The sequence below is a fragment of the Triticum dicoccoides genome, chromosome 6B (assembly GCF_002162155.2).
Source record: "Triticum dicoccoides isolate Atlit2015 ecotype Zavitan chromosome 6B, WEW_v2.0, whole genome shotgun sequence".
NCBI lineage: Eukaryota > Viridiplantae > Streptophyta > Magnoliopsida > Poales > Poaceae > Triticum > Triticum dicoccoides.
In genome coordinates this window covers 42,715,312-42,726,092 of record NC_041391.1, presented here as the reverse complement: position 1 = coordinate 42,726,092, position 10,781 = coordinate 42,715,312, and positions in this window count along the sequence as shown.

Here is a 10,781-nt window from a genome sequence, read left to right as displayed (position 1 = left end):
CTTGTTCATGATAATTGTCTATTGTTCATGCTATAATTGTATTAACTGGAAACCATAATACATGTGTGAATACATAGACCACAACATGTCCCTAGTGAGCCTCTAGTTGACTAGCTCATTGATCAATAGATGGTTATGGTTTCCTGACCATGGACATTAGATGTCATTGATAACGGGATCACATCATTAGGAGAATGATGTGATAGACAAGACCCAATCCTAAGCATAGCACAAGATCGTGTAGTTCGTTTGCTAATGCTTTTCTAATGTCAGGTATCATTTCCTTAGACCATGAGATTGTGTAACTCCCTGATACCGTAGGAGTGCTTTGGGTGTACCAAACGTCACAACGTAACTGGGTGACTATAAAGGTGCACTACAGGTATCTCCGAAAGTGTCTGTTCGGTTGGCACGAATCGAGACTAGGATTTGTCACTCCGTATGACGGAGAGGTATCTCTGGGCCCACTCGGTAATGCATCATCATAATGAGCTCAATGTGACTAAGTAGTTAGTCACGGGATCATGCATTACGGAACGAGTAAAGTGACTTGCCGGTAACGAGATTGAACGAGGTATTGGGATACCGACGATCGAATCTCGGGCAAGTAACATACCGATTGACAAAGGGAATTACATGGCGTTGTTTAATGACACGCAGGTCATACAATAAATTAAGACAACTCCTATGGCTCCTGCCGGTTGTCATACTCATCGACATGCAAGTCATGATTCCTATTACAAGAACATGATCAATCTCATACATCACATATCATTCATCACATTCTTTTGGCCATATCACATCACATAGCATACCCTGCAAAAACAAGTTAGACGTCCTCTAATTGTTGTTTGCATGTTTTACGTGGCTGGTATGGGTTTCTAGCAAGAACGTTTCTTACCTGCGCAAAAGCCACAACGTAATATGCCAATTGCTATTTACCCTTCATAAGGACCCTTTTCATCGAATCTGATCCGACTAAAGTGGGAGAGACTGGCACCCGCTAGCCACCTTACGCAACAAGTGCATGTTAGTCGGTGGAACCTGTCTCACGTAAGTGTACGTGTAAGGTCGGTCCGGGCCGCTTCATCCCACAATACCGTCGAAACAAGATAGGACTAGTAACGGTAAGCATATTGAACAAAATCAACGCCCACAACAACTTGTGCTCTACTCGTGCATAGAATCTACGCAAATAGACCTAGCTCATGATGCCACTGTTGGGGAACGTAGCAGAAATTCAAAATTTTCTACGCATCACCAAGATCAATCTATGGAGATTCTAGCAACAAAAGAGAGAGAGAGAGGGAGTGCATCTTCATACCCCTGAAGATCGCTAAGAGGAAGCATTACAAGAATGCGGTCGATGGAGTCGTTCACGAAGCGATTCAGATCGCGGCATAATCCGATCTAAGCACCGAACAAAGGTGCCTCCGCGTTCAACACATGTACAGACCGGGGACGTCTCCTCCTTCTTGATCCAGCAAGGGGAGAGGAGAAGTTGAGGGAGAACTCCGACAGCACGACGGCGTGGTGGTGGTGGAGCTCGTGGTTCTCCAGCAGGGCTTCACCAAGCACTACGGAGGAGGAGGAGGTGTTGGAGGAGGGAGGGGCTGTGCCAGGGGAAGGGTGCGGCTGCCCTCTCTCTCCCTCACTATATATAGGGGGAAGGGAGGAGGGGGAGGTGCCCTAGGGTTCCCTAGGGGAGGGGCGGCGGCCACAGGGGAAACCCTAGATGGGTTTGGGCGCCCCCACCCCCTAGGAAACTCGCCCCCCAAGCCGGGAGGGGCGACTGCCCTAGGGGTGGTGCCCCCACCTCTCCTGATTACGTGAGATGGGGTGGGAGGGGCGCTCAGCCCCTTAGTGGGCTGATGTGCCCTCTCCCCTTGGCCCATAAGGCCCCCCAACGCTTGCCGGGGCCTCCGAAACCCCTTTCGGACATGCTGGTCATCACCTGGTACCCCCAGAACAATTCCGGACTCCAATACCCTTCGTCCAATATACCAATCTTCACCTCCGGACCATTCCGGAGCTCCTCGTCATGTCCGGGATCTCATCCGAGACTCCGAACAACCTTCGGTAACCACATACTATTTCCCATAACAACTCTAGCGTCACCGAACCTTAATGTGTAGACCCTACGGGTTCGGGAACCATGCAGACATGACCGAGACGTTCTCCGGTCAATAACCAACAGCGGGATCTGGATACCCATGTTGGCTCCCACATGTTCCATGATGATCTCATCGGATGAACCACGATGTCAAGGATTCAAGCAATCCCGTATGCAATTACTTTACTTTATTGCTAACCGTTAGCCATAGTAGTAGAAGTAATAGTCGGCGAGACAACTTCATGGAGACACGATGATGGAGATCATGATGATGGAGATCATGGTGTCATGCCGGTGACGAAGGTGATCATGCCGCGCCTCAAAGATGGAGATCAAAGGCGCAAGATGATGATGGCCATATCATGTCACTTTATGATCTGCATGTGATGTTTGTCATGGTTACATCTTATTTTCTTAGAACGACGGTAGCATAAATAAGATGATCCCTCACTAAAATTTCAAGCAAGTGTTCCCCCTAACTGTGCACCGTTGCGAAAGTTCGTTGTTTTGAAGCACCACATGATGATCGGGTGTGATAGATTCTAACGTTCGCATACAACGGGTGTAAGCCAGATTTACACATGCAAAACACTTAGGTTGACTTGACGAGCTTAGCATGTACAGACATGGCCTCGGAACACGAGAGACCGAAAGGTCGAACATGAGTCGTATAGTAGATACGATCAACATGAAGATGTTCACCGATGATGACTAGTCCGTCTCACATGATGATCGGACACGGCCTAGTTGACTCGGATCATGTATTACTTAGATGACTAGAGGGATGTCTATCTAAGTGGGAGTTCATTAAATAATTTGATTAGATGAACTTAATTATCCTGAACATAGTCAAAAGGTCTTTGCAAATTATGTCGTAGCTTACGCTTTAGTTCTACTGTTTAAGATATGTTCCTAGAGAAAATTTAGTTGAAAGTTGATAGTAGCAATTATGCGGACTGGGTCCGTAAACTGAGGATCGTCCTCATTGCTGCACAGAAGGCTTATGTCCTTAATGCACCGCTCGGTGTGCTGAACCTCGAACGTCGTTTGTGGATGTTGCGAACATCTGGCATACATGTTTTGATGACTACATGATAGTTCAGTAATGTTAAATGGTTTAGAATTGAGGCGCCGAAGACGATTTTTGAAATGTCGCGGAACATAGGCGATGTTCCAAGGGCTGAAATTGGGATTTCAGGCTAGTGCCCACGTCAAGAGGTATGAGACCTCTGACGAGTTTCTTAGCCTACAAACTAAGGGAGAAAAGCTCAATCATTGAGCTTGTACTCAGATTGTCTGGGTACAACAATCACTTGAATCGAGTGGGAGTTAATCCTCCAGATGAAATAGTGATGTTTCTCCAAAGTCACTACCACCAAGCTACTAGAGCTTCATGATGAACTATAACATGTCAGGGATAGACACGATGATCCTTGAGCAATTCGCGATGTTTGACACCGCGAAAGTAGAAATCGAGTAGGAGCATCAATTGTTGATGGTTAGTAAAACCACTAGTTTCAAGAAGGGCAAGGGCAAGAAGGGATACTTCATGAAACGACAAATCAGTTGCTACTCTAGTGAGGAAACCCAGGGTTGACCCCAAACCCGAGACTAAGTGCTTCTGTAATGAGGGAAACGGTCACTGAAGCAGAACTGCTCTAGATACTTGGTAGATGAGAAGGTTGGCAAGGTCGACAGAAGTATATTGGATATACATTATATTGATGTGTACTTTACTAGTACTCCTAGTAGCACCATGGTAATAGATACCGGTTCAGTTGCTAAGTGTTAGTAACTCGAAATAAAAGGCTACGAAATAAACGGAGACTAGCTAAAGGTGAGATGACGATATGTGTTGGAAGTGTTTCCAAGCTTGATGTGATCAAGCATCGCATACTCCCTCTACCATCGAGATTGGTGTTAAACCTAAATAATTGTTATTTGGTGTTTGTGTTGAGCATAGACATGATTGGATTATGTCTATCACAATACGGTCATTCATTTAAGGAGAATAATGGTTACTCTGTTTATTTGAATAATACCTTCAATGGTCTTGCACCTAAAATGAATGGTTTATTGAATCTCGATCGTAGTGATACACATGTTCATGCCAAAAGATATAAGATAGTAATGATAGTACCACATACTTGTGGCACTGCCATTTGAGTCATATTGGTATAAAACGCATGAAGAAGCTCCATGTTGATGGATCTTTGGACTCACTCATTTTTGAAAAGTTTGAGACATGCGAACCATGTATATTGGTATGTGCGCATGAAGAAACTCCATGCAGATGGATCGTTTGGACTCACTTGATTCTAAATCACTTGAGACATGCAAATCATACCACATGGGCAAGATGACTGAAAAGCCTCATTTTCAGTAAGATGGAACAAGAAAGCAACTTGTTGGAAGTAATACATTTTGATGTGTGCAGTCCAATGAGTGCTGAGGAACGCAGTGGATATCGTTATGTTCTTACTTCACAGATGATTTGAGTAGATTCCAAGTGTATTTACTTGATGAAACAAAAGTCTGAATTATTGAAAGGTTCAAGTAATTTCAGAGTGAAATTGAAGATTGTCGTGACAAGAGGATAAAATATCTATGATATGATCGTAGAGATGAATATATGAGTTACTAGTTTGGTACACAATTAAGTCATTGTGGAAATTGTTTCACAACTAATACCGCCTGGAACACCATAGTGTGATGGTGTGTCCGAACATCATAGATGCACCCTATTGGATATGGTGCATACCATGATGTCTTTTATCGAATTACCACTATTGTTTATGGGTTAGGCATTAGAGATAACCACATTCACCTCAAATAGGGCACCACATAATTCCGTTGAGATGACAACGTATGAACTATGGTTTAGAGAAACCTAAGCTGTCATTTCTTAAAAGTTTGGGGCTGCGAAGCTTATGTGGAAAAGTTTTAGCCTGATAAGCTCAAACCCCAAAACGGATAAATGCATCTTCATAGGTCACCCAAAACAGTTGGGTATACCTCCTATTTCAGATCCGGAAGCAAAAGTGATTGTTTCTAAAATGGGTCCTTTCTCGAGGAATAGTTTCTCTCGAAAGAATTGAGTGGGAGGATGGTGGAGACTTGATAAGGTTATTGAACCATCACTTATGTAGTAGGGCACAGGAAGTTGTTCATGTGACGTCTACACCAATTGAAGTGGAAGCTGATGATATTGATCATGAAACTTCGGATCAAGTCACTACCAAAACCTCGTAGGTCGACAAGGACGCGTACTGCTTCAGAGTGGTACGTAATCCTGTCTTGGAGGTCATGTTGCTAGACAACAATGAACCTATGAGCTATGGAGAAGTGATGGTGGGCCCGGATTCCGACAAATTGCTAGAGGCCATAAAATCCGAGAGAGGATCCATGTATGAAAACAAAGTGTGGACTTTGGAAGAACTACTTGATGGTCGTAAGGCTGTTGGGTACAGATGGATTTCAAAAGGAAGACAGACAATGATGGTAATTGTCACCATTAAGAAATCTTGACTTGTCACTAAGATATTTTTCGACAAGTTCAAGGAGTTGACTACAATGAGACTTTCTCAATCGTAGCGATGCTAAGAGTCTGTTGGAATTGTATTAGCAGTCACTGCATTATTTATGAAATCTTGTAGATAGGATGTCAAAACATTGTTTCCTCGACGATTTTCTTGAGGAAAGGTTGTATGTGATACAACCAGAAGGTTTTGTCAATCCTGAAAAATGCTAACAAGTATGCAAAGCTCCAGCAATCCTTCTAAGGACTGGAGTAAGCATGTCGGAGTTGGAATATACACTTTGATGAGATGATCAAAGATTTTGGGTTCATACAAAGTTTATGAGAAACTTGTATTTCCAAAGAAGTGAGTGGGAGCACTATAGCATTTCTGATGAGTATATGTTGTTGACATATTGTTGATCTGAAATGATGTAGAATTTCTAGAAAGCATATAGGGTTATTTGAAAGGTGTTTTTCAATGGAAAACCTGGATTAAGCTACTTGAACATTGAGCGTCAAGATCTATAAGGATAGATCAAAAGCGCTTAATAATACTTTCAAATGAATACATACCGTGACAAGATTTTGAAGGAGTTCAAAATAGATCGGCAAAGAAGGAGTTCTTGGCTGTGTTATAAGGTATGAGTATTGAGTAAGACTCAAGACCTGACCACGACAGAAGAGAGAGAAAGGACGAAGGTCGTCCCCTATGCTTCAGACGTAGGCTCTATAGTTTGTTGTGCTGTGTACCGCACCTGAAGTGTGCCTTGCCATGAGTCAGTCAAGGGGTACAAGAGTGATCCAAGAATGGATCACAGGACAGCGGTCAAACTCATCCTTAGTAACTAGTGGACTAAGGAATTTTCTCGATTATGGAGGTGGTAAAATAGTTTGTCGTAAAAGGTTACGCCGATGCAAACTTTGACACTAATCCGGATTATTCTGAGTAGTAAACCGGATTCTTATAGTAGAACATTTATTTGGAATAGCTCCAAATAGAGCGTGGTAGCCGCATCTAGGAGATGACATAAAGATTTGTAAAGCACACACGGATCTGAAAGATTCAGAGCCATTGACTAATAACCTCTCTCACAAGCGAGATATGATCAAACCCCATGGGTGTTGAATTCATTACAATCACATAGTGATGTGAACTATATTATTGACTCTAGTGCAAGTGGGAGACTGTTGGAAATATGCCCTAGAGGCAATAATAAAATGGTTATTATTGTATTTCCTTGTTCATGATAATTGTCTATTGTTCATGTTATAATTGTATTAACTGGAAACCATAATACATGTGTGAATACATAGACCACAACATGTCCCTAGTGAGCCTCTAGTTGACTAGCTCATTGATCAATAGATGGTTATGGTTTCCTGACCATGGACATTAGATGTCATTGATAACGGGATCACATCATTAGGAGAATGATGTGATGGACAAGACCCAATCCTAAGCATAGCACAAGATCGTGTAGTTCGTTTGCTAATGCTTTTCTAATGTCAAGTATCATTTCCTTAGACCATGAGATTGTGTAACTCCCTGATACCGTAGGAGTGCTTTGGGTGTACCAAACGTCACAACGTAACTGGGTGACTATAAAGGTGCACTATAGGTATCTCCGAAAGTGTCTGTTGGGTTGGCACGAATCGAGACTGGGATTTGTCACTCCGTATGACGGAGAGGTATCTCTGGGCCCACTCGGTAATGCATCATCATAATGAGCTCAATGTGACTAAGTAGTTAGTCACGGGATCATGCATTACGGAACAAGTAAAGTGACTTGCTGGTAACGAGATTGAACGAGGTATTGGGATACCGACGATCGAATCTCGGGCAAGTAACATACCAATTGACAAAGGGAATTGCATACATGATTGCTTGAATCCTTGACATCGTGGTTCATCCGATGAGATCATCATGGAACATGTGGGAGCCAACATGGGTATCCAGATCCCGCTGTTGGTTATTGACCGGAGAACGTCTCGGTCATGTCTGCATGGTTCTCGAACCCGTAGGGTCTACACATTAAGGTTCGGTGATGCTAGAGTTGTTATGGGAAATAGTATGTGGTTACCGAAGGTTGTTCGGAGTCTCGGATGAGATCCTGGACATGACGAGGAGCTCCGGAATGGTCCGGAGGTGAAGATTGGTATATTGGATGAAGGGTATTGGAGTCCGGAATTGTTCCGGGGGTACCAGGTGATGACCAGCGTGTCCGAAAGGAGTTTCGGAGGCCCCGACAAGCGTTGGGGGGCCTTATGGGCCAAGGGGAGAGGGCACATCAGCCCACTAAGGGGCTGAGCGCCCCTCCCACCCCATCTCACGTAACCAGGAGAGGTGGGGGCACCACCCCTAGGGCAGCCGCCCCTCCCGGCTTGGGGGGCAAGTTTCCTAGGGGGTGGGGGCGCCCAAACCCATCTAGGGTTTCCCCTATGGCCGCCGCCCCTCCCCTAGGGAACTCTAGGGCGCCTCCTCCTCCTCCCTTCCCCCTATATATAGTGAGGGAGAGAGAGGGCAGCCGCACCCTTCCCCTGGCGCAGCCCCTCCCTCCTCCAACACCTCCTCCTCCGTAGTGCTTGGCGAAGCCCTGCTGGAGAACCACGAGCTCCACCACCACCACGCCGTCGTGCTGTCGGAGTTCTCCCTCAACTTCTCCTCTCCCCTTGCTGGATCAAGAAGGAGGAGACATCCCCGGGCTGTACATGTGTTGAACGCGGAGGCATCGTTGTTCGGTGCTTAGATCGGATTCGGCCGCGATCTGAATCGCTTCGTGAATGACTCCATCGACCGCGTTCTTGTAACGCTTCCGCTTAGCGATTTTCAAGGGTATGAAGATGCACTCCCTCTCTCTCTCTCTCTTTTGTTGCTAGAATCTCCATAGATTGATCTTGGTGATGCGTAGAAAATTTTGAATTTCTGCTACGTTCCCCAACAGGGGGCAGTGTGAGCACCAAGCGAGCGGGCCACGTCCCAGATCTCATTGATGATAACGTCAACGTAGATGCCGTTGTCGTTGACGCGATGGAAGGTAAGATGGTGCGGGATGTAATGCAGCGCTTCGACCTTGACGAGCACGAAGATGCAAGAGAACTCACTGCCATGAAGGCAGGCGTGATCAAGCCTGAACAGGTTGGCGAAGCCGGCGACGCTAGCGGCCACCCCACGCCTGTTCCATAGCTCCAGTGGCATCTTCTCCAAGGAGAGGCTCACCACGTGGCGGTAGGAGAAAGAGAAGGCGTTGTCGCCTACGTTGTGAGGGAGGATCCAGATTGAGCGGTTATCCAAGCAGATAGGGCTAGCCCGCATAGCGGCTACCTGCTCGGATTCCCTCTGGAAAACAGCAAATACAGTGCCCACCGCACTGCCGGCGAACCGGACGGCCATGATGCCCAGGTGCCGGCGAAGCACGCGCTTGAGCCAGGGCAAAAAAGCGGGTCTAGGTGGAGAGATGTTGACGAGACAGATAAGCGAGTTTTGGTCGTCAACCATGGGGTAGTGGACGTCTAAGGAGGTAGGGCGGCCATGCATGACCGGCTCCATGGTTGCTAGCGTCAAGGGGAGGAGGCTGGGAGGGGAGGCGTGCTCACTGGGACAGGCAGAGGAGGAAGAGGTGAGTGATGGAGAGAGGCCAGCACGCACAGGCGTATATAAAGGCACGAAACGGCGTTTAGCAGGCAGACGGATGGAACGCAACGGGCACAGAGAGCTTAAGTGACCGACCAGGTGGCACAACCAGCAAACAGCCGGATCCCGGCAATCCGGCCGGCGGTGACTATAGGATAGGCAGCGGAAGCAACGCTTGTGCATGTCTTTAGGCTTCCCGTATCTAAAAGTTGGATTCCGAGCAGCGCGCGAGGCGGAAAAAGGGGGCCGTCTATCCATATTAGCGAGCAAAGCAGCCTTGTAGGTGGCGTAGGCATGCACAGACAGGGAGGCAGGAGGGGGGGGGTCTCAGTCGAACCGTTGCTAGCAGACCCGGCGACGTAGGAGCGCTGAACCTCCTGCGATTGGGCAACTGGGGAGGCGCCTGCAGGGCGAAATCGTTTAAGGATGGAAAGCTGACAGAGACTTGATTGCCCACGGATGTGGTAGGGGACTCTGCAGGCAACCCAACACCATCTCCCCCGGAAACCGGGGCATGCGAAGGGGCAATTGAGTGGCCGCCATCAACGGCCAGAACCGTGGAGCGCGGACCAGAGCCAAGGATCGACGGCCGGAGCGAGTTTTCCGCCCATGCACGACGACGTGCATCAGAACACGTAACGCGAGCCACACCGGGCGTGTCGTGACAGGCAGAAGAAGGCAATGTAGCAAGCAACATGCGAACCCGTATGATACCGGATCGCCAGGAATCGCGGGGCACGATCTCCTTAGCAATGCACTCATGAGCCACCTGAAAAAGAAAGACGCCACGCTGGCAGGTTCTGACACGGTAGCCGTTGGCAAAGCCGCCGAACCAGCTGGCCAGCAGGGAGGCGAAGGCGCTAGGGGAAAGCAGGATACCGTCGTTGAGAACGACGGCGAGCACACCGACGGGGCGGCTGCGACCAGCCACAGACTCAACGGAGCCACACCCATACTTGGCTAACATGTCATCCTCAAAGCAACAGCCATCAACGACATCAGAAACATGCGCGGACAAGGAACTACGCGGCCGGGACGCAGGCGGCCATCAAGAAGAAGGGCGAAAAGCTAGCAGCGGCATGCAGAGGGAGCTAGGGTTATAAGCATGAAGGCGAAGAAACGGAAGCATGCATGGTTGTGACTCCACTCGCCCCAAGGAAGAAGCAGACCTGAGACGGACGCAGGCGGCGTGGCTGGCCGATGAAAGCCCCGATGGACGCGGTGATAACCTCTAACTGCATGGCGGAGCTCCGAAAAGGTGGCTGCCGTGTCCGGAGCGGCGCACGGCAGGTTGGTGGGCGCTGCCTCCACGTGAGTAACAACGAAGATGGTGGCCGCCGAAGCTAGGCTAGCAGCCGGCGGTGGAGCTCACGCCTCCTCGATGAACTGATAAATCTTTCGATTAGTGGATTAACTTACCGATTAGCCTATTAATACTTTACTTGTCAGCCAACCGAATAGCTACCAGTAAACGATTTCCTCAACAATGCTCAACACAAATGTTGACCTCGGCGTAG